This window comes from Spermophilus citellus (genome assembly GCF_964194105.1).
Source record: "Spermophilus citellus genome assembly, chromosome: 8".
Classification (NCBI taxonomy): Eukaryota; Metazoa; Chordata; class Mammalia; order Rodentia; family Sciuridae; genus Spermophilus; species Spermophilus citellus.
The window spans coordinates 16,622,411-16,646,604 of NC_138189.1; the positions used below are offsets into that span (position 1 = coordinate 16,622,411).

General features: G+C 37.9%; 1 long non-coding RNA gene across 1 annotated transcript in view; it reads right to left on the minus strand.

Annotated features, from left to right (window-relative positions):
* Positions 1-3,248: 3,248 nt before the first annotated feature.
* The window catches only part of LOC308654316, a 186,796-nt gene continuing 165,850 nt past the window's right edge, over positions 3,249-24,194 (minus strand). Inside the window, exons 15-16 of the long non-coding RNA XR_014023216.1 lie at positions 4,519-4,645; positions 3,249-3,940 (exon numbers count right to left, since the gene is read on the minus strand). This is a non-coding gene — a long non-coding RNA (uncharacterized lncRNA). The remainder of the gene's footprint in view (positions 3,941-4,518; positions 4,646-24,194) is intronic.

The window sequence follows — 24,194 nt, forward strand, 5'->3', positions numbered from 1 at the left end:
TTTTTTAGTTTTCAGCGGACATAACATCTTTGTTTGTATGTGGTGCTGAGGATCAAACCCGGGCCGCGCGCGTGCCAGGTGAGCGCGCTACCGCTTGATCCACATCTCCAGCCCCTTCCCCTTATATTGACTGAGAGCTTTTGACAATGTCATTTCTAGAATGGAAAAAGCTCACCCAATGCTCAGAGTGCTAACAGATTACTCTTATGAATGTGTTTCAGAATTTGTAAGATGCTTTTCTACATCTACAAAGATGATCATTTTTCTCCTTCATTCTGTTATTTTGGTTAGTTGCTTTGATTTTTAGATCTTGAGATATTTATAGTCTTTGAATAAAGCCCACTTAGTTTTGTTGTATCAGGCTTCTCCCATGTTCCTGACTCCATTTCTAACATTCTGTCCATCCATGTTCATGATGGATGTTGGCATCTGCCCAACACAGACATTCTTCTAACAGCTTGGGTGCTGCCTTAATTATTTTCTGTAAGTATTTGTGGAAAGTTAATGTATTTCATTCTTACATGTTTGGTTTAATTTACCAATAGGAATGGTGATTGGGAGTTTTTTTCTGAGAAGTTTTTAAATTATAAACTCAGTTTCTTTAACAAATGTCGGGCTATTCCATTTTTATTATTTTCCTTCTTGTATAAACCTCAAGAATAGAGCTACTTAATTCTCTTTTTTTCTTTTTCCTGTTTCCCCCCATGTGGTGCTATGGATGAACCCAGGGCCTCATATGTACCAGCAAGCTCATAAATCCCTAAATATTATTTTTTTCCTTTTTAACAAATGTAGGGCTATCCAATTTTTTTCCCTTAAGTGATTCTCAAGTGTTTATTTTAAATAATCATTATACTATTGGAACTTCATTTGTAATATTCTCTTATTTATCTTCTAAATGTCCATAGGACTTAAAGTAATATCTGTTTTTATTGATGCTAATGATTATAGTCTTCTTTTTTTTCCTTGATAAGTTCAGCTAGGGGCTTACTAATTGTATCAAAATTTTCAAAGAAATGGCTTTAAATTTTTTGGTAACCTCCAATTTTATGAATTTTCTTTTGTGTTAATTTCTACTTATCTTTATTTTTCCTCCTTTTTACCTATTTTTCCTCCTTTTTACTTATTTTTGGTTTGATTTATTCATTTTTAGTAGTTTCTTACAGTGAATTACTGTCAAAATTTTCTTTTCTTACATATGTCCTTACAATTTTAGCATTACTTTAGCTGCATTGACAAATTTTTATGGGTAGATTTTTTTATCATCATTCATTTTGAATTTTTCTAATATCTCTGTGATCTTCTCCAACAGCACATAGTTTACTTAGAAGTGTGGTGCTTAATTTCCAAGTGTTTGGAATTTTTCTAGATATCTTTATTTCTAATTTCATTTTGTTCAAAGGACATAATTCTTTGAAATTTACTTAGATATTTGTTATAGCCTAACACACTATCTTTATAAATGTTCCATGAAAACTTAAAAATAATTTGGAGGGCAATTTCGGGGAGTACTGCCCCACATAATATAATTATGGTTAACATAGTTGATAGAGTTCTTCAGTCCTTCTCTATTCTTACAGATTATTTTCTCTAAATATTCTATCAGTTAATGAGAAAGCAGTGTTAAAACCCACTGTAACTGTGGATATTTTTACCTTAAGCTCTGTGTTAGGTGCATATATATCTTTAGAATCATCAAATCGTCTTGATAAATTAAGCATTTAATCATACTTAAATATCTCTCTGGTCATGTTTACTGACTGGAATTCTATCTTGTCTGATATTAATATGATCACTCTAAGTATTTTATGAATATTATATTACATGGTGTCAACGTTTTCTATTTTAAGTCAATCTGTTACTTAGGTTTAAAATGCATCTCTTATAACTGCTTATAATTATATTTTGCTTTTAATTTGACATTTTCAATCTCTGCCAATTAATTGGAGTAGAAAACTTTCTCCATTTACACTTAATGTAATTATTGATATGGTTGAGTTTTAAGCTACAATTTTGCTATTAGTTTCCTATTTGTCCCAGCTGTTCATTGCTCATTTTTTTTCCTCTGCTCTCATATGGATAAATTATTCTTTTTTAAAAAGTTTTTTTTTCTCATCATGATTATCTTTTAACTTTGTCTTATATTTTCTGTCATTGGTGTAATTTATTATTACCATAAGGATTATAGTATATAACAATTTATCAGCAGCTGTAAAAAGGATGTTTTGGAAGTAATGTATACTACTTCATGTATAATTTAAGATCCTTTTAAAGTCTATATCCTGTTACTCACTTCGCTCTCTTGATTAATTGTCTTAACTTTTACCTCTGCATATGCTATGATTACCACAATTTATTGTGATTAATTTGCTTCAAAGACTAGAGTGGCTCTTGAATTACAAGGTGAAAAAGATAGTCTGATATATTTCTTGACACATTTGCTGTTTCTGGTGGTATTTCCTTTATATTTATTTGAGTTTCTGTTTAGTATCATTTCCTTTTAGTTCAAAAAATTTCCTTTAACACTTATTATGTGCTAGCTTGTATGGACAAAATCATTCCACTTTCCTCCTCATCTGAAAGCCTTTTTTATATCACCCTATTTTTAATGGTATTCATAAACTTAATTGCCTGCAGTTAGTAGATAGTAAAATATAAACTGTTATGAAGGGAGAATGGGAAGAATTATGGAATCTTATTGTTTTAGTCAGCTTTTTTCACTGATGTGATGAAAAGATCCAGCCAGAAGAGGTCTCAATCCAGACAGTAGGCTCCATTCCTCGGGTCTCAAGGTAAGGCAGGACATCATGGCAGAAGAGTGTGGCACAGGGAAGCAGCTCACATGATAATCAGGAAGCAGAGAGAGAGTCCACTTGCCAGAAACAAATATAAATACCCCAAAGCCATGGCCCAACTCGCACCTCCTCCTACCATACCCTACCACTTTAATTACCACTCAGTTGATCCCTATCAGGGGATTAATTCACTGATTGAGTTAAGACTCTTATAACCCAATCATTTCTCCTCAGAACCTTTTTACATTGTCTCACAGGTGAGCTTTGTGGGGACACTCAAATCCAAATCATAAGTCATGAAAGAGGAACATCACCCATTCTAGAAGGAGCCAGGAAGGCTTCTTTGTCATTGATCACCAAAGTTAATGCCTGAAGGATGAAAAAAACTGGAAGGGTGGTGAGTGAAGGGAGCAGAGTGGTCAGTTGAGAACTTTTAAAGCAAAGGGAACAAAGTACTTAACTAAAATTCTTCATTTTTAGATTTCAATTGAACACTTATTTACAGTTATAATTACAGTTATAATTTGAATATTTGAATATTCCATCTGTATCTCCAAGAATTAAACATTCAAGATGAAATTCATATATTTTTCATCTTTGATCAAATGGTGAAATTCCCCTCACTAGTCATATCAATTTGCATTCTCCCCAAAAGACCATGAGAGTAAAAGCCTCTATATTCTTGGAACTTACAGAGTAATTGTTGAAATCCCAGATTTTTCCTTAGTTCTTCCTTTTTCATCATTGTTGAGCCAGCCTGCAGATTTACTTTTCCTAATTTCCAGAAAAAGTCCATGGCTGAGATGGAGTCTATCAGGACTCATTCAGAGCATTGTTCTTGACCTCTGCATCAGACAACATTTTCTGTTGGGCCAACGCCAGCCTATGCCCTACCTGTGCCTGACAGAGTATGCACTCTTGGTCTCCACAATTGCTTGGGATCTCAGATTCCCACAAAACAAAACCCCTGACTTATTGTCAAAGTTTTTCCTCCTAGGAATGGAAGCCTTGTCTTTGGAGCCCATTTTGATTCTGGATCCATCTTGGAAAATGCTGATAAAACCATCTGCTGCACTTTTTCTCTGTAGTTTCCATTGTCACTGCCCTCCAATCAAGTTCACTGGGTTTACTCAAAGAGAGGCACCCTGCAGACCAGTCCCCGAGTTAAAGGACTTAACACATAAATACATTAGGAAAAAAAGATTGTATAGCAAAAATCTTGATAGCAATGTCCAAAATTCATTTTTGCAACTTCAATCATACCAGAGACATTCATGCATATTGAATAATGAATGAAAATTGAATGATCTCAGTTTGAACACAGTTTTAAATTCCTTCTGGCAATGAAGAATGTGTTGACTTTCTGCAGGTGAGCTATAAATGTAGCCTCTTTTATTAAAATTTTTGGATTCCCATTTTACAAAAAAAGAAATTAAACCTCTTGCTCATACAAGAATAAAAATCTTTCAGTGAGAACAGATTCAGAAAAGGTTGTATTTTGCTGGTTTTACATACTTGATGAATAAAAACATAATTTTCCATTTTATTATCTCATCTTCACTGTGTAATGTTTATAATGCTTCATCATAAAACAATGAAGACTTATGCCTTTACTGGGTCTGTCATTTTACAAAGTTTTGTGTGGAATATGGCTGTGTACATGCATGATATACATCTCATTCATCTTAAAGATGTCCACAGAGAAGATAAGCTGTGTACTTACATAAAAATATTGGCAAGCTCTATGCAGCATTCTTGTATTGGATTTTGAACATCTTCTGATGTGCAGATGTTGAACTCACCTTCCTCTGATTCTCATACCTATCTTGCCTCAAAGCAGAATGAAAGATCTGGAAAATCAGTAATAAAGTAATAGAAAAGACTTAACATTTTAAGGCCACTGCCACAACATTCGCATACTAACACCAATGAACAGGGCCACCAATAGTTCGTTCTACTCACAGGCAACAGGACTAAGTGCACATTCACAGGATGGAAGCATGTCAGCACCACTGTCTAGGACCTCATTTAGCCACACTAGAGAGTATGCAATGAAAATCTCAATTAGGAGTCCTTCCTTCCTTCCTTCCTTCCTTCCTTCCTTCCTTCCTTCCTTCCTTCCTTCCTTTCTTTGCTGGGGATTGAACCTAAGGCTTTGTGCATGTGAGGCAAGCACTCCACCAACTGAGCTATATCCTCAGCTCCCAATAGGAGTTCTTGATCACGTGTCACCAATGACAATTAAGGTGAGGTGAAAACCTGATAAACTCCTCTGATCAGGTGGGATGAAAGTGCCCCTCCTATTCCTGTTAGCTTTGTTCTCTTGGCTTTTGCCACATGTTCTTGCCGTTCTGCCAAGTTCCATCTCAAAATTGCTTCCCCCAGAAAGATCTTTTCTGATTTCTCAGAGAAAATAAGAGGAGCCTCCTTGGAAGCACTTCTTCCCCCTCTCCAAAGCTGCTTTATGAATTGTTATGAAAAATTAGAACCCAAACAGGGGAGAAATTGGAAAGAAACAGGGGAAAAGCACAGCACCCAGGGGGAGCCAGCAAAGAGTTACAGTGGAATTGGGATCTAAAGTAAAGATGAAAAGAGAAGAAGACTGGTAAACTATTTCTAAACATTGCTTACCTTAATTTCTCAATGGAGTACCTGATGTGCACAATACACTGTGCTAACTTCACTATATTAACATCATTTCTATTCTTTTAAATTTTATTTTAATCAGGAGTAAAGTTCTGGGATAAAAAAAAAATATCTGGTGGTATAAACCCCAGATGGTCGCAGTGACTCCGGTTAAAATAAAACCAGAAATAAACCCCTTTCCATCATCTCTATGCTACCATTCAGATCAAGCCGCCATTTTCTCTTGACTGAATGACTTCAGTTGACTTCGAATCCTTCTTCCTCTGTTACCTTTTAATAGAGTACTTCCAACTTAAGTCTGTTTATGTCACTGTTAGTGGAATCCTACAATGCACCCCATTACCCTCAAGTAGCACCAAAGTCCCTAGAGTGGCCAACAAGGTTCCACACAAGGTGATCCTTTCTCCCACCCCGAGTTTGTTTCCTAAAGTGTTTTCCACTCTGCCCACGTGACACTAATTTTCTTATTCTTCCTTCATCATGCCAGGTGACCACCTGCCTTGGGGGATTTATTGCTTTTTCTCAGAAATATGATGGTGATATATTTACTTCAGACCTTTGCTCAAATAGAATCTTCTCTGGGAGGACCACCTAGACTACCATATTTTAAAATGTGGCCCCTCCCAGGTCCTACTTCCAGGTGCCTTTCCCTGCTCTTCTCTCTTTTCCCCTCCATGTCACTTATCAGCATCACATATTATACAATTTCTTTTCTCTGCCTTCTGTTTATTTTAAATCTTCCTCCACTGGAAACAAAGCCATATAAGGGTAGGTATCTTTGTCTATTTTGTTCACTTTTAGATATCAAGAATCTATTCCAAACTTTTGCATAGCATAGGCACTCAACACATATTTATTCATCAAATGAATTAAATCATTTAATCATTTCAATAACCTTTAAGATGGAAACTCTCTCTTACACTATAATTAACTATGTTGTCTGTTCATAGCCAGCTACTAGCAAAGTAAAGATGCAAACACAGATGTGAGGTCAGATCTATAATCCTGGCTCCCAGCCTAGCATGCATTCTTATAGCACATATCTGATGACCTCCTTGAAGACAGAGATAGTATATGTACCACATATTTTATATTGCCTCCGTAATATACATAGTACCTTACATACAGTAAGTGCTCAATAAACATTTATGCAATTGTGCTTAGCCAACTTTTTTATGCAACATCATCTTACTAGCTGCATGGTCTTCCTCTATTACCCCCATATCACTTGCCATAAGAACACATGCCAACCTAAAAGAAGTTCTAGAAATGATGTGAGTGAACAAGGCCCAGAGGGGTACAGTGGCCTATCCAAGGCTATGCAGCTACTCAGAGAAAAAGTCAGGAGTAGGATCTAGGTCTTCATACTCTGCAGTCATTTATTCTTTTGTGATTTTAATTTTTAAATATGGAGATACCTATACAATTACAATGCACACTTTTTAATAAAGGGGCTGTGTATCTTTTCTGCACACCCTGTTGTAAATGTACCATGATGACAGCTACACCAAGGATATTGAATAAATATTTGTTTATGACCCCAAAGGCCTAAGCCGGACTGATACAATCAGTAGAACCAATCCAATTTACCTGGATGGTCAAATGGAGCTAATGAAGGGAAGTAAGAATTGAAACAGCCTTACTAAAAGAGCTAATAAGCAATCAATTCCAACTCTAAAAGTGATCATACTTTCCACAAAGGAGCTGGGTATTAAATAGAATTTGGAAGATTTTGAATCAATAGTCTCCATGGTTTTCATTTTAATTTAAGGGAGGGAAATACCGCAGGCCTTGATCAAGACTGATAGATTGCTCCTTGGTCAATTCCTCCCTTATCCCATTTGTAAAAACAAAACCATAAATTATACTAATTCTTATTTTGGTTCAATGATTTTCAGAGAGGAATGTGACAGTCCAAGTAATCATGGATTCATCATCTCACAAAGCCTAGATTCATTGCATTAGAGCTATTTCCCTTCCAGGGTATTGTCAAAAAACTCTGGCTCTGTCTCAGAGTCAAACTGAAAACCTATTAAATAATTTAAAATTTTCATTTATGTTCAAATAACTTTTCCTCCATTTCTGGCAGCAGCTGGAGAAGAATAGTATCAATTTTCATGATAGATAAACAAGACATGGACCAATATTATGCAAGTTTTTGGCTTAATTTTTTTCTAATGGATGATTTTTGACTTCTGTAAAATAAACAAATGCTAATGAGATTGTTTGGGGCATATATAAGTCTTGAAGGCCTTTCAAGAGCATGGATACCTATGTTCATATGCTTTTCACTGATTATGAAAGTGCTACACAATTCTGTACCATGAGAAAGCACATCAAATTAAATCTTAAAGACAGACAGCTAATTCACATTAAAGGAGAAGTTGAGAGAACCTGGCTCCATCTAAACCTTACATTTCTTTGAGCTGGCATGCCTTTGCAAGACAGGGCCATTTTACATAAGTTAGAGCCCTGAGTGAACTTCAAATGCCAAGGACTTCAGTGTCTGATTTAAATTAAGATGAAAGTTTAGATTTGCATTATACAGAGACCCTATAAATTTTTTTCCTTTACACCATTCAATACTTTTTAAAAATAAGTGTTAATATCAATTCCATATAAGACCTATGCAGAGTTGGAAGGACAGTTGTTAAGAAACCTGGGTTCCTTCTCTCAGTATGTCAGACTTCTTTGGGAAATAAAACCAATGGGGAAGAGAGAGAGAGAGACAGACACACACACACACACACACACACACACACACACACACATATATACACGGAGAGGCAGAAAGATATTGAGATTTCTTTCAAGGAGTTGGCTCACTGATTTGTGAGTTCAACCAGTCTGGAAAGCAGTATGGAGATTCCTTGGAAAACTTGGAATTGAACCACCATTTGACACAGCTATGCCACTCCTCCATCTATACCCAAAGGACTTTAAAACAGCATACTACAGGGACACAGCCACATCAGTGTTTATAGAAGCACAATTCACAATAGCTAAATTTCGGAACTAACCTAGATGCCCATCAACAGATGAACTGACAAAGAAACTGTGGTATATATGCACAATGGAATATTACTAGCATTAAAAGAGAATAAAATGATGGCATTTGCAGGTAAGTGAATGGAATTGGAGAATATCATGCTAAGTAAGCCAATCCCCCAAATCCCAAGGCCGAATGTTTTCTATGACACGTGGATGCTGATCCATAAGCGGGTGGGGAGCATTGGAGGAATGGAGGAACTTTAGATAGGACAAAGGGGAGGGAGGGGAATGGAGGAGGCATGGGGGTAGGAAAAATGAGGGAATGATATGGACATCATTACCCTAAGTACATAGATGAAGACACAAATGGTTCAACTCTACTTTGGGTACAACCAGAGACATGAAAAATTGTCTCTATACGTGTACTCTGAATTTAATGCATTCTGCTGTCACATTGGAATAAATAAATAAATTTTTAAAAAGAATTTTAAAAAAATAAGAGAACTGATAGGCTGGAAACTCTTGGGCAGGAATTCATGTTGCAATCTTGAAGTAAAATTTCTTCTTCCTCAGAAAACCTCAGGTTTGCTTTCAGGCCTTTCAACTGATTGGAGGCTGTTCACGCACAGCAGAATGTTTCCCTGCAGAATTTCTTTACTTCAGATCAACTTACTGTAGATGTTAACCCCATGTACAAAGTAGTTTCACAGCAACACCTAGATTGGAATTTGATTAAATAACTAAACAAGTTACAGGCTGAATAAGTGAACACATAAAAATAACCATCTCAGGGAGCTTACAGTTTATTGAGGAAGATAGACATTGAACAGATAATTATGCAATATTCTATAAATCACCCTGTAGCCGGAGGGAATCTGGAGAATTAGGCTAATCTAGGTTCTAAAATATTTCCCTGCAGAACATCCACGCAAGCAGAGACCAGTAGACCAACAGGAGTTAGCCAGGGTAAAGGGAGAGGAATTGTATTTCAGGCATTTTTCTTTTTATGCATAAACAAAAGCCCTGAGTTGAGAAGACACTGGCACATTGGAGAAAAGGAAAAGAGGGCTGGCGGCTGGGCCTAATAATGTTTGCACTCACTGTTACCAGTGAACAAAGCAGATTTTTTAGGGCAGAACTGAAAGATTTGACATTCATGGGACTGGGCATTAACCTAAACATGGTCAAGATATCTCTGGGGGCAGCATAATTTTTTATTCTTGTGTTCTCATGATTAAAGTCTTACTATGGTCTCCTATTACATATAAAATAAAATCACAGGTCTCTTAAGTTTTTAGGATCAGATCTACCCACCATTTCAATAAGACCTCCTGCACTTTCCTTCCCAGAATCTCCTGTGCTCGATCCTGTGCTAGTGCAATCTCAGAGCCTTTGAACTTGCTCTTCACTGTTACCCTCAGTCCCAAAGATTGTGCACAGCATCATCCTCCCAGCTTTCAGATCTCAGCTCCAATCCCCTGTTCCTCTCCTTCTCCATTCCTTTGCTATGGGAATCTACCTTGTACATGTCCTTCCTTACACTCTATATCCATTCACTAGTCTGGAAGGCCCATCAGAGCAGAGACTTTGATATTAAGAATGTAATGCATATTTTTGAAAAAAAAATATTTATTTTTTATTGGTTCTTTTTAGTTATACATGACAGTAGAGTCCATGGACTACATCTTATTCTGATTAGGACCCCATTCTTGTGGATATGCATGACGGTGGATTCACTATGGCATATTCGTATATGTACATAGGAAAAGGCTTTCAGTAGTCGTTGAGTTTACCCTCATCATTACTAGAATGGAATGGATCGTGCATCGTTTAATCAGTCAACGGGACTGCCAGGCTCTGTGAAGTTATGTGTGTTCAATACACTTGCAGACTGTAGAGGACTGTAAAAATGATTTTCCTTGACACAGAGATTCTATGGTGAGATACAATAAAACCGCAATCTGATGGCCTGGCTGTAATAGAAGAGTCATTCTACAACTGTGCCCATTTTTCAGTTGGAGAGAAATATCTCAGACCTATATTCGGGAAGTAAGTAAGAAAAATCAAATTTTAGAGATGGAATTAGGGTTCAAACTATCTGCTCACTGCAAAATGGGTTGATAAAGATGTGCAGGGGAAGAAAGATTGTCATGAGGATTAAGTGAGATACATGAAAGCAGGTATTCTGAGTCTGGCACATAGTAGTACTAAAAATTATTTTTTTATTTCTTAAAATGTTTTAGTTGTAGACGGATATAATACCTTTATTTTATTTTTATGAGGTGCTGGGGGATCGAACCCAGTGCCTCACACATTCTAGGCAAGCTCCCTACCACTGAGCCACAACCCCAGCCCCTAAAAATTCTTATCATTGTTGCCACAATATACTTGAAGGGTACTCTCTGTATTTTTATTCCATTACCTTCATGTTAACAGACTAGATGACCAATTAATGATATACTAGAGGTCTAGAAAGAAATCCCTAAGTTGTAGGTGCTGACATAATTAGGGAAAAGTAATGATTTTTAGTTTCTAAATAAAAGCACTTCAGTAGCTCCCAACTCTGTAGCTTTGGACAATTTTTCCAGAACTCAGATTCCTCAGAATTTCTTGATGTTGTTTTTGTCCCTGTACAGAAAGCACAGGCCAAGACAGATGTGGAGGCTGAGTTAAGAGTTGTCCAACCAAGAATGATGTCCAGTCACTCTGCTCTGTTCTGAGAGATGCCAGAGGCTGCCTGTGGCTTTCCCTAGGCTGCTGTAACAAATGGCATGGCACTCTTGTGTATTGTCCTTCTCTTGATGAACAGCTGATCCCTTGAGTCCCTCCTTTTTATCCATTTGCTTTCTGTACTCCACTTGAAATCTGCCTCATATAAAAGTCTAGTCCCAATAGAAGACCAGAAAACCACAACAACACTTGGAAAGAAAGAGGAGGGTTGGACTGGCTCTCTCATCTTCCTCTCAGCCTCACTTTGCACCCTCTCAAGGAGGACAGGCCGGCCCTTCTGCCCAAACTTAGAGCTAATTGATACCCATAGAGAAACTACTGTCCTGTGCTTCAGCAAGAACTGTTTTATTGGTGTGCTTGGTGGGTGGAATCTTCATAAACCTTAATTTTTAACTTATTCAGTTTTAAAATAATGCAATTCTCCTTTTAGTAGAAAGCTAAGACATCTTGCTAATTGTCTGGAATTCCTGGGGAGGCCAGCTTCCGTGATGTTGAATTCAATGGACTGTTCTCTATACACTGGAACTTTTCTAGGAGCTGGGACACCCAAGACACAAGACCCAGTTCCTACTCTCAGTCAAACCTGCCTTTCAGGGATGAAAGATTCTAAAATGAGCAATTCCATTTTGGTAGGAGTGGTCAGGACAAAGAGTGATTGGAACAAAAAGAAGGGCACTTAACCCAGAGGCGAGGAAGGGGAGGGTTAGGGATGGTTTTGTGGAGGAATGCAGAAATCCAGCGTGGGATATAGAAACCCTTACCTGCATATAAGGTCTGGCAAAGAGATGAAGAGGCAGAGACAAGGTGCAGAGCTAAGGACAGTTGTGCCAATGTCTTGGCTTGGCACAGAATCATGAGCCACCACACAGCTTTGTAGATTCAAAAAGCAATCTTTATTCCCGAACTCACACCGGCCTCTACACATGTTCTGGGGAAATCCCAGTTCTCCTCCCCCCAATTCACCTACTCCATGAGGCTTTTTTTCCAATATCCCATTTGAATCTCACGAGAACTCAACGGGAACAAGCAGCAGGAACACCCTAATCCCGGCAGCAATAATCTTCAACCTCCAACTTCCCTAAAACCCCTATTGTCTTAAACCGGGAACGCCTTAAAACCAAATTATCTTAAACCCGGATACTTCCTAAAACCTGGATCCACCCTGGTCATTGAGCAGGGTCACCTTTCTCAAACACACATGCAAGGTCACAGCAAATTTCCAAGGCAAGTCCATTTAACATGGGGTACGCTGGCAAGGAAATATCGATGCGTCATTCCTACTTGGCAATGGCCCTCAGCACAGTTGTTTGAATCACATGCAGGAAAGTAGAGGCTTAAACTGGTCTCGCTTAGGTAAGAGGTGATTTTTCATTGGCTCTTCTATCTGTGGTGTTTTTGAGAACAGCATGATCAGAGGAAGGGACAGATTAACACACAGTGCATGTAAGGTCACATTACCTGAGATGGCAGAGTCAGCTCTTAACAATACCCAGTGCCTGCAGGAACAGGCTGAGAGGGGAATTGGCCTCAGAAGTGAGCAGAATTGTCGAAGCATAGAACAAAAACATTTCCAAGACACAAAGAGCCAGAGAACGTGCGTGCTCAAGGCCGCGTACCACTAAAGCTTCCAGCACCTACAGAGGCTTCTTAAATCATGGTGTGTGTCTCTGACTCAGAGGCTGTATAACGAGCAGGAGGTTCACAAGGTGTCAGTTTTAAAGAGTGACTAGCAGATGGGGCTCTTAGAGATATTTCTAGGTTGAATCTTCCTGCTTTCTTGCTTAAAATTACCATTTTGTTATACATTATTTCCTTTATCAGAATATGCTTATGATTTGGATGTAATAATATTTTGATGCAAAGTACTTTGTTTAGAAAAATAAAGTAGTTGCAAAAGAACTTCCACTAGATCTGGGCTTGGGAGGCCCACCCTCTCAGAGGCAGGGGATTCCTGGTGGGCCCTGAGACCATCTAGTTGTAATTGCTTTGAGGTGCAAAGGTGACATCACTTGGGTATTTTTGAGGCTGTGAAGATAAACCAATTTTATCACAGCAGATACCAATGGGAATTTTTGGTCTAGGGAAAGAGCAGCATAAGATGTAGTAAAGGGAATTATGTATACTTACAGATATTTACAGCCAAATACACATTCATATATTCACATATACAAATACATACACACATATCTGTTGAGATGTGGAATTTTTTTATATCTTAAAAAATATGCTACCTTTAACCTATGATAAGACAACAATAGACCCTTTGTTTTCTATACCTACAGACTCACAGATTAAAAAGTATTGATACAGACCTTTTTTCCTTGTCATCATTCCATAAACAATACAGTACAACAATTGCTTACCTGGCATTTGTGTTGTATTAAGTATTACAGGAAACGTAGAGCTGATTTAAAGTACACAGGAGGATGTGTCTAGGTTACATGCAAATAACGTACAATTTTATATAAAAGGCTTGAGTATCAGTGTCTACGGGGGGTGGGGGGGACTAGAAACAATCTCCCTTGTATCCCAAGGGAAGGTCATAATCAATTCACAAATCAAAAATTCTCCAAGTATTGTTTTTCCCTCTTAGGCTTTTGACTGATGTTTAAGAGATTCTAGATTCTAGCCCAAGCAATATCTTCTTTGGAAATATAAAAATCAATCAACTTGGATCTTTTCCTCTAGGCTTTTCATTGTTGTTATTTTCTTTTGTTTTAGTCTCATGTGGTGACAGTCTTTGGGGGCACAGAAACTCTGGTATTGGGAACCACAAACCAGCAATTAGCTAGATGGTTGCACTAGCTTGGCCTGCTATCTGATGCAAAAGTAATCTCATCACCCTGTCTTCTAGTCTTTCTGGGAAGTAAATAAAGAATATTAGACTTGTCATATAATTGCTGACAGAACTTAAGGGCCTTAAAAATAGCCAGATTTAACTACAAAGCGTTTTAATTTCTTCTTAGTTGCTCCTGGTTGGTAAGTTACACTTTTGTCCTACTTCCCCATGTTCCCCTCATACATGCTTACGAGTCTCTTAATAACACAGTTTGATGTTCAACAATTGAATAAAACATAATTTGAGTGGGAATTCCTATTAATATCCAATATTCATTTAGAGAGTCTGTTTTCCATTATCTTGCATTCCCTTCATGTTCAGAGTAGATCATGTAGTACAAAATCTGCAATTATAAGTATCCATGGTGAATACTGCATTTGAAACTCAATAGGGTGGTTACTGGGGAAATTTGCATCTGGCAACCTGATGAACCAAGGTTTCTGATTTTCTTAAAAATATGTGGATACTATAGTTTTTAAAATTGGATTTCAATGGTGTTGTGCATGGATAATTATGATTGTAATGCATTCCACTATTGTCATGTATGTAAGAAATTTTTTAAAAAAATGGATTTCATATTTTTTTTGAGATGAATCCACACACACACCTCCCCCGCCACCACACTGTTTTTTTAGAAACAACCTGGTGATGAGGCCAGAGGGCAATGGCACACCAAGGACAGTGGCTTAGTACAAAGCCTAATGTGCTTGGGCACTCTGCTTCCAGAAACCTAGAGGTGACAACAGCTCTTTGAGCTCCATCCCATTGAATTAAATATCCCTAATTAGAGCTAGACTACTTAACATTCTCTAAAGAAAGTACATATTTTAGTATCCTGGTAGAACAAAGGACATATTTTAGTATCCTGATGTTTGAACTTTAGGTTTTTTAAGTACTTCTTTCTGCTACAAAGATGAATCACAAAAGAAAATTAGTTTAGAATCAAAGAAGAGAAAGAAACTTCATAGAAGAAAATAAGGTGTGATCTACTCTCTGTGCCACCCAGAGCTTCCCACAGGGGAGGTCATCTCGTTACCAGTATTACCCTCTGTGGAATGAGGTCAGAGAGGCCGGAAAATGGGGAAATGTTTCCTGTAGAATTTAGAGTCATCAAGCAATGTCAAGGCCTCGCTACCAGGCACCAGTTATCACAGTAGGGAAAGTTGTAGCAGGGTTTCCCTGTGAAAGAAGCAGCAATAGCCTTATGTATCCTGAAAACTCTGCCTCTTTTATTTACATAAACAAACAATGATTGAGCATATACTTTGTGCTATGCTTGCTGGAAAACAGAAAAATGAAACCCAGGTCCATGACTCCAAACACAATTTACTGTCAGAATAAAACTTGCTGAACTTGATAGAATACATGTACATGCTTATGCACACGTACGCGCGCGCAGATACACACACACACACACACACACACACACACACGATATATATATATACATATATTCTCCCCATATATATATATAAAATCTCCCAACCTTTTTAGTTTTCCCTAACTTCTGTCAGATTACTAGATGCAAGCAGTCTGTGTATTGTATTCTTTATTGGTTTCTTTCTGGGGATTAGATACAGGCTTGAGATACAGATTGAAAGAGTGGCCAAATTAAACTGAGTATTTGTTAAAAATATTGCAAGACTCTAAAATCTCAGTGGTAGTGAGAATGTGGGGATTACCTAAAGACTGCAACTCCACAGAAGGTAGAAGGTGTGCCTTAGCCAGAACAAATGAGATCATCAGGACATTTAAGACTCCCACTTTTAGGCAACTGTAGCAAAATACATCCATCAGCTACTAGTTAATTAAATGAAAATATACTTTGCAGCCAGAAGGCTGGATGCTTGACAGTGATTAACTGTATTAATGGGGTACTTTTCATTAGATCTTCCTTAGAAGCAATGATTACTATGAGTTGACGGAGACCAAGTGCTCAAATAGGGGAGATATTCATCATGAAGAGGAAGTGCCGGCTTTCAATCTACCAGATTGTCCTTGATCCTGATCTCCACGCTTCAAAGTAGATCTAGCCTCCTCCAGGTTCTAGCACTCAGATTTTCTTCTCCTAATGGTTTCTGGACCCCACCCTCCATGCCATCTTCTCTGAAACTCCTGTCCTTCAGTTCTCACAATTATCCTATCACTTTGTCCCACACTAAAAAACACCAGATTACTTCATTCTCCCCAAATATATACAACCCCAGTGCTCCTGAATGCATCAATCTGTTGGTTAAAATTTGGAATAACAGAAACAGGGAGGAACAACTCTTTCCAATGTCCAAGAACACCAATATGGTATTTGTTCCAACAAAAGAGAAATTATCCTCCTATCAGGAGTTTTTTGTTTCTCAAGGTCAACAGACTCACATCATTGCCCTCTTTTCAAAATGACATATTTTTCCTCCTTTTATTCACCCACCCATTCATTCCACAAAGAGTTGTTTAGTACCTGCTATGTAAGACACTCTAGTAGGTGTTGGAAAATATAATATTGATGTAAATAATTCAACCCAATATTATCATTCACTTTCTGAAAGAAGTATTTTTTCTTTAAATCTACAATAGTTACAGATATCTCAATAAATAATAGCTTGATTAATTTATGCTCTTCTTATTTTGGATGATGAAAAATTAAGAACAAGTTCTTTGAATTTAACTGGTTCATTTTTAAAATAATGAAGCTTTGGCTATTAATTAGGTGTTTTAAACTTCTTGTAACACAAGGCATAACACATAAAAACAATATGACCCCATTGTAACATATGTTCAAGTCTAGGAGAGGTGTTACACAAACCTATTTCTTATATTTAGCACCTTCAGAATAAAACTTTCAGGTCATGTTTTTCTATTCTATTTGAAATTTTATTACAGTCTCAATTCAAATGATGCAATTTTCAAGTGTTTAGATAATGGTTCTAAACAACTTTCAGAGAGTAAGTTCATGGTAAAGCCACTGAAGAATCCATAAATTGGGAAACTTCCAAGGAACTGAATATGCAATACTTAATAAGTATGTGAAAGTATAATGCAGGCCTTGATTTGTTTGTTTGTTTTGGTAAATGTAAGTTTACTAAAATTTAGTAAATTTAGTAAAAGGCCAAATGCACCCTTTATAATAACAACCCAAGTCACTTCTTTGATAGAACAACATAATAGCTCTCTCAGTTCACTGGGTGTGTTAGTCATGACCTAAATGAAGAAAATGCGGTAGGTTTTGTGTCGGCTGAGTCACAGCAAACACCAGAGCTCAGGAAAATCATACTTTGTCATGATGATATCTGAACTGAAATTTCCAGGTGTCCATGCTAAGTGGAGTGAGTCATGGCTTGGGCAGTGCCTTCAGAAGGTCCTGAATAGCCACTCTGAATGCAATGCAAAACCTACCTCATTTCCAGCAATGGTCTGATTTTATGTGGTTCTATTATCCTCCATTTCTTTCTCTTACATGTCAGTTTAATCTCCTCACAGAAGGTGATCTCTCTCCTGGAATGATTTCATATTTGGTGTTCCAAAGTAAAAGCAGGGGAAGAAAAGCATTTGAATGTAAAATTCTTTCTGGAAATGATGACAAGGGGGTAAACTATGTCATAGTATAAAGGAAGTCTTGGCTCAGGCCTCTTAGAGCAATAATCCTTTCTGACTCATTTTTTTCTGATTAGCTTTCTCTTGAAATGACATCAGGGGTAGATAGTGCATCTCTAAGTTTAGCAGCCATCCAAGGTCCTATGTGCTTCACTCTGGGATTTTGGAGCAGAGCTGGTCTTAGCAGACAGTAATGCAGATGAAATTCAGCTTGGTTCAAGTTTACCTGGTTACTCTAAGTTTCCTCCCCATGTTTTTTTTTTTTTTTTCCAAAGAAAGCTTTTTCCTAAACAGCCTTTGAGATTTAAAAGAACTCTTATGGTAGCTTTTTTTCAAACATCTTCCAAGGACCAGACGAATCGTGTTCCATACAACATAGTGTTATTATACAAAGGATGGTCAGACTTGGAAAAGCCACACAGTAATTTTCAACCTGTTTCTTCCCTCTACCTCATTTGTCTCAACATATATTTCCTTTATTAATGTATACTTAAGTTTAACATAAAAATTGGCTTTTAGTGAGTGTCCCACCACCAGACACAATGTTTTCTACATACCATATCTCATTTAATCCCTATACTAATCCAACATGGTCGATGTTGTTGTGACTATTTTTTAAATAAGAAAATTGAAATTCAGGGAGACTCACTGAAATTTGCCCAAGGGGCTAGCAGTATCATTGCAAACTTAAACTTGTCTTCCTTGCTCCAAAACTGTATGCTTTCCCACATATCTATCCCTTTGCTTCTTTCACGAGTTGGACTCCTATGTTGAAGTCCCAATCCCCAGGACCTCAGAATGTGAAATTATTTAGACATAGAGTTTCCATTGTGGTAAATTTAAAATGAGATGATGGATAAAATCAGGTGATTGAGTGGGCCCTAATCCAATATGACTGGTATCCCTATGAAAAGGGTTGATTTGAAAACAGAGACACTCACAAAGAGACAATAATATGAAGCGACCCGTGGAGAAGACAAGGATCTACAAACCAAGGAGAGGCCTGAGACAGATCCTTCCCTCAAGCCCTCAGAAGGCAACAACTCTGCCACCACCTTGATTTTGAACTTCTGGACTCCAGAAAGATGAGCAATGAATTTCTATTGTTCAGATCATCCAGTTGGGGTGCCTTGCTACAGTAGAACTAGCAAAACAATATAACCCCTCACCCACTCTGGAGACCCCTCAGAATTCACAGGAAAGAACCATAGGGCCCATCACCAGAATGCAGCTCATTTTCCCTCTACATTTACTTAGGGATCTTAACACCAGAATTGGTATCTCTCCTACAATCCAGCTCATTCGAATCACATGGTAGCCATAAAATTCACAATTCTTCCTTCTTTTCAAACCTCTCTCTTCCAATCATTCTATTTTGCTAAGAAGAAAGAATACTCAGAGGAATCATACCAAATGCTCTCCTATCCCATTCTGTGGACAATTCCCACTGAAGTCTCCACCGTAAATCATGATAGCAAATTCTATTACTGCAGAAAACAAACCCAAAGAGAAAATAGTGATCTGCTGGGGGAAAGACAAAATAAGAAAAAACAATAGGCTTTTGAGTTATGCAGTCCTCAGTCTAAAACCAAGTTTGCCACTATTTGGCTTGGGCCTTGGGGCCCATTACTTGAGCTTTCTGAATTTCTGCAACACAAAATCCTTTTCGTGCCTGTAAAATAAGCCTAGAAAATTCTTCATTACATAAGGGAAGCTAAATAAATTTTCAGTATCTAGTTAGTTAGGTAGGTCTCTAACATTACCTCTTCCCCCAATTTTTAATCACTGCCTATAAAAGTCTATCTTCTAAATAACACAGATCTTGATGGATTGAAATGTTTCCTGTGTCTTCTCTAGGTGAAGAGACAAAATAGCAGCCATGATGTATAGGAGCAATGCAATTGAATTACTTGGGAATATTGTGCTCTTAGAAAAGACCATCTCAGAAGAGATCATGAGTGCAATATCCAAAGTGAATTTTACCAGAAGTCAGAAACCATTAATCTAACATGATTCTTCTTCCCTCCTACCTTTACTTATTGATTACATAGAAGGGAAAAGAGTCTATTGTACAATAAAACTGAATCATGATTAATGCCGCTAAGTTAACAAGTTCCCAGTAGTATAGTACCAAGCTGGGCAGGAAAAATAAGAAATAGAATGTTATCCATGAAAGCCTTGAGATAAATTCACCTGGGGTCCTTCATCACCTGGGTCATCCTGCTGTGCTCCCTAGAAGGTCTGCAGCATAATAATGAATTCAGCAGCCTGACTACCAGCAAAAGACAAGAGTGTAAAACCTACCTACTACCTGGGAAGGGGGACACTTTTCAAAACCAAGTTTGGAATACTATTTCAGAGAAATAAAACATGTCTGAGCATTCAATCATAATTAAGACAAAGACATCAAACCTTGAAAAAGAAGATTTGGGTTTAGGAAGCAATTATTGTATGCATTTCATTCAGTGAACAGCAACGTCATCTCAATTTTTAAAACTAAGTCTAACATTTGCTGTCTTAACTATTTCCCCTATGAAAAGTTTAGGATACAAATGGTCAAATTTATTTTTAAAGTTACTTAGTTATTTGAAATATAAATAAGTAAGTTTATTTAAATGAAACAGTAAGTTTATTTATATGGAAATATGTTTATTTATATGAAATATAAGTATATATACATATAAAATTTCCAAAGCCAACGACTCCATCTCTACATGACTAGATAACTGAGTAGTCATATCTCACAGACTGTCCTCTGATTCCTGAACTTTCCTAGTTAAAACCTGCTTGTGTTACAGAGTTCTGCCTTGCTTAAATGCATTTACTGTGGGATCATTATGTAATATGCCTAGCTCAATTAGAAGGCCCATTTCAACTGCCACTCTTGCTTTGCTGCAGCAAGGGAAAAAAAAAATCTGTATAGTCTAATACTGTGGTCCCATGGTGTAATGAGGCATGAAAGAGTGATCTCAAGGCTTGCATTTGAGGGATGACAGTGGGAGAGGTTGAGACAGTCACTGGATGTTGGATAGCAGCATCTCATCCCACCTCAAGCCACCTGAGGTTTAAAGTTCTTCAAAACCTGATGCTGCAACAGATCCCTGTAGGTTTCTGAGATTTCTTAAAAGAAGATCTTCCCATTCTTTCAACATTTTTATGATCAATCAAGGTCACTCATTGTTGACCTTCCCAAGGGTTTAACTTGCATTAGTGAACTATAATCATTTCTCTTTGAGCATTATCTCTATCAGGTAGGGATGCTATAACAAAATACCACAGACTCGGTGGGTTTATGAACAATAGGATTTATTTCTCATAGTTCTGGAGGCTGCAAGTGTGTAAAGTGCCAGCACAGTTGGCTTCTGATTATGACCCTTCTGGCACTGTCCTCACACAACACAAAGAGGGCAAGAGAGCTGTCTATAAGATCTTAGACTGGATATTTTATAAAGAACAGAAATTTATTTCTCACTGTTCTGAGGCTGGTAAGTTCAAAATCAAGGTCCCAGAGAGTTTAGTTGTCTGGTGAGAGCGGCTGTCTGCTGCCAGGACGACCCCTTGATGCTGCATCCTCTAGAATGAAACAGCCCATGTCTTTCTGTGGTAACCAGCAGTTGAACAAGCAGGACCAATTCCTCTCACCACACCCTTGTATAAGGCACCTAATCCCCTTCACAAAGGAGGAGGCTCCATTGTGTTGCCTGATCACCTCTTATAGACTCAATCACATTAACATCACCCAAATTTTGGAGAAGACACTTCCAAACCATAGCAAGCACTAATCCTATTCATGAGGGCTCCATGCTCATGAACTAGTCACCTCCAAAGACCTTACCTCCTAATACCACAACAGTAGGTAATTGGATTTCAACATGTGGATTTGGTGGAGAAGGACATAAATATTCAGTAAATTGAAAGCATCAGCCATAAACAAAATTCTGATCCAGCTGTTGAAAACCAATCATGAACAAGATATAGCTGTTCTGCCCTGCTGGTGTTGACTTTATCCCGAAGAATGCCATTTATCTCAAGGTGTCTGGTTGGGAAGGACATCTAGCTTCATCCACATGTTGAGCTGGGACCAGCACCTCCACCAGCCACACCCAACAATTTAACCCCAGGCATTGACTGAGGACAATCAACCTAGTTGTTTCCTTCACTCAGGAAAAGTTTGCCCTGTGAGTCTCTGGTGTCCTCTTCCTTAGCAAAATACTTTAAGTGAATAGACTGGTTTCAAATCCTAAAATTTCAAATCCTAAACCCATACCTTCGAGCACTTTGGCTTTGGACTAGTTATAAATTCTCTGTGCCTCAGTTTCCTCTTCTATAAAATGGAGATAATAATACTTTATTATAGAGTTCTCATGATACTGCTTATAGGAAGTAGGAGACATGATTGTTGATTGAATAAAAAGTGAATTTTTTGTTAGTCCCAATGCTTTTATCATTCTTCTATATACATATATGCATATATATTAAATTGTTTAATTTTCAAAACACAAATTCTCACATAAGGTGAGAGGAAATAGGCCTTAAAATGTTAAATAACTTGCAAAGGTCATACTGCTGTTAGTTTGAACTATCAGATTCCAGACCCAGAGTTTCTCAAAACATGGAATTTTAGGGGACAAGGGTTCAGGAAACTGACATGTTTTTTTCTAGAATTAACTGGGGTCTTGGGCTAATTTTCCAGGAAGCCAAGACACAAACACAAGATAGAGAATTTCCAATTTGGCCCAGTGGTGACTTCCACTTGGCAATTTCTCTTACTGAATAAGTTTTAAGGTTTCCTTCCCCTGACACTCTTTGGCACGCAGAATTCTAAGATGTCCCCCAAAAGTGCCACATCCTGGAATACACACTTATATAATTCCCTCCACATTCCATAATTATGAACAGGACTTGAAAATTCAGTGGGATAGTACTCCCATGATGATCTTTTATTATATGAAAGAAATAATTTTGCACATGTAACTAAAGTCCCTAATCAGTTGACTTTGAGCTACTCAAGAAAAGATCCTATCTGATTAGCCTAAAAAAAGGTCAGGTTTACCTAAAGTCAGAGAAATTTCCCTACAGAACTTGAAGGAGCGAACTGGCATGTGGTGAAGTAACCATGTGCCTGAGGACAGCAGCTGGACTCTAGAAGTTGGGTATGACCTCCATGTTAAGGCAGCAAAGAAGGAAACCACACTCCTCCAACCACAAGGAACTAAATTTTGCCAGTAACAAGGGAGTTTGGGACTCTCAACACCATAAAAATATAGTCCCAGCCTTATGAGACACAGAGAAAACACTTGAGTCCTGCTCAAGGGTTTTTGTAGGTCAAGACTTCTGACCTACAAGACCATGAGATAAGAAACAAAGACTGTTGTAACCTGCTGATTTGTGATTTTTCAATGCAGCAGTAGAAAGCTACATACTACATTGTATTATATATTCAAGAAAAGAAGTGAGATTTCATGGGATGATTTGATTGTACCTGGGAACTCTGTAAGCAAGACAGTAGAGTAGCTATCACCTAGCCCAGTCTCCTTATTATTCAAATGAAGAAACTAAAGCCTTACAAAATGAACACTGGAATCCAGGTGATTCAAATCCAATTGAATTCTATCTCAGAACGTGCCAAATGTAGCACTGAGATTTGGACCTGGGAACTCTTATTTCGCCATCTACTATTATCCTCCATGGAACATGAACCCTTTTCCTGCTGAATTGCCACCAGTGATGAAACTGTAAATTCAGCCAAAGAAAGAAGTTGAATAACTCATGCAGATAGGTCAGCAGGCTTGCTCCCTGACTTCCTGTATTAAAAGGTCCCTGAGTCCAAACCACAGGATGTACAGACAATAGTTAATGTTTATATGAGGATTGGCTTCAAGTTATGCCCTGAAATGCATGCAGCCAGCATTCCAAGGCCATTTGTAGTTTCAGAAGTGTGAGGAATGGAAAGTTCAAGAATATAAAATATGTTTTCTCATAGCTTGGCTTTCAAAGACCAATATCACTCTCCCAGGCCTCGTTGTGTGCTCGTTCATCCTACAGTGCACAACCCAGTGGTTTGCTCCAGTCTCCACCGTGTGCCAGTTTGGTCCTGTAAATTTCAGCAGGAGAGTTTTTCTGACTTTGTGTAACTCAGACCTCTTTAAAGGGCTCAGCTGAGTAGGTTGAAATCACTAAGGATAACTTCTCCTTTGATTAGTTGAAAGCAACAGATTAGGTATTTTAATTACATCTGAAAAAAATGTTGCCATATAATATAACATTGTGATGAATCTGATATCCCTGGAGCCAGGCACCTGAGTTTTAATCCTGGGTTCACCACCTTGGAGGTGGGCAATCTTTGTTCATTTGTCTCAGTTCTCTCACCTGGAAAATCGAGGTAATGATTAGAAATATCTCACTGGGTCTTGTGTGCCTTCATTGAGTTAACAGATACCCTCAGAACAACATCTGCAACATGATCAGCACTGACCATGTTAGCCAGGATTCCTCCAGCTTCAGCCACTGAAATGCTTACTTGAAAAACGGGTATTTAGGTGCACCAATTTGCCAGATGCTTTTTTGTGTGATTTTGGCTCATCAACTCATTGTGGTGTGTAGTTCCC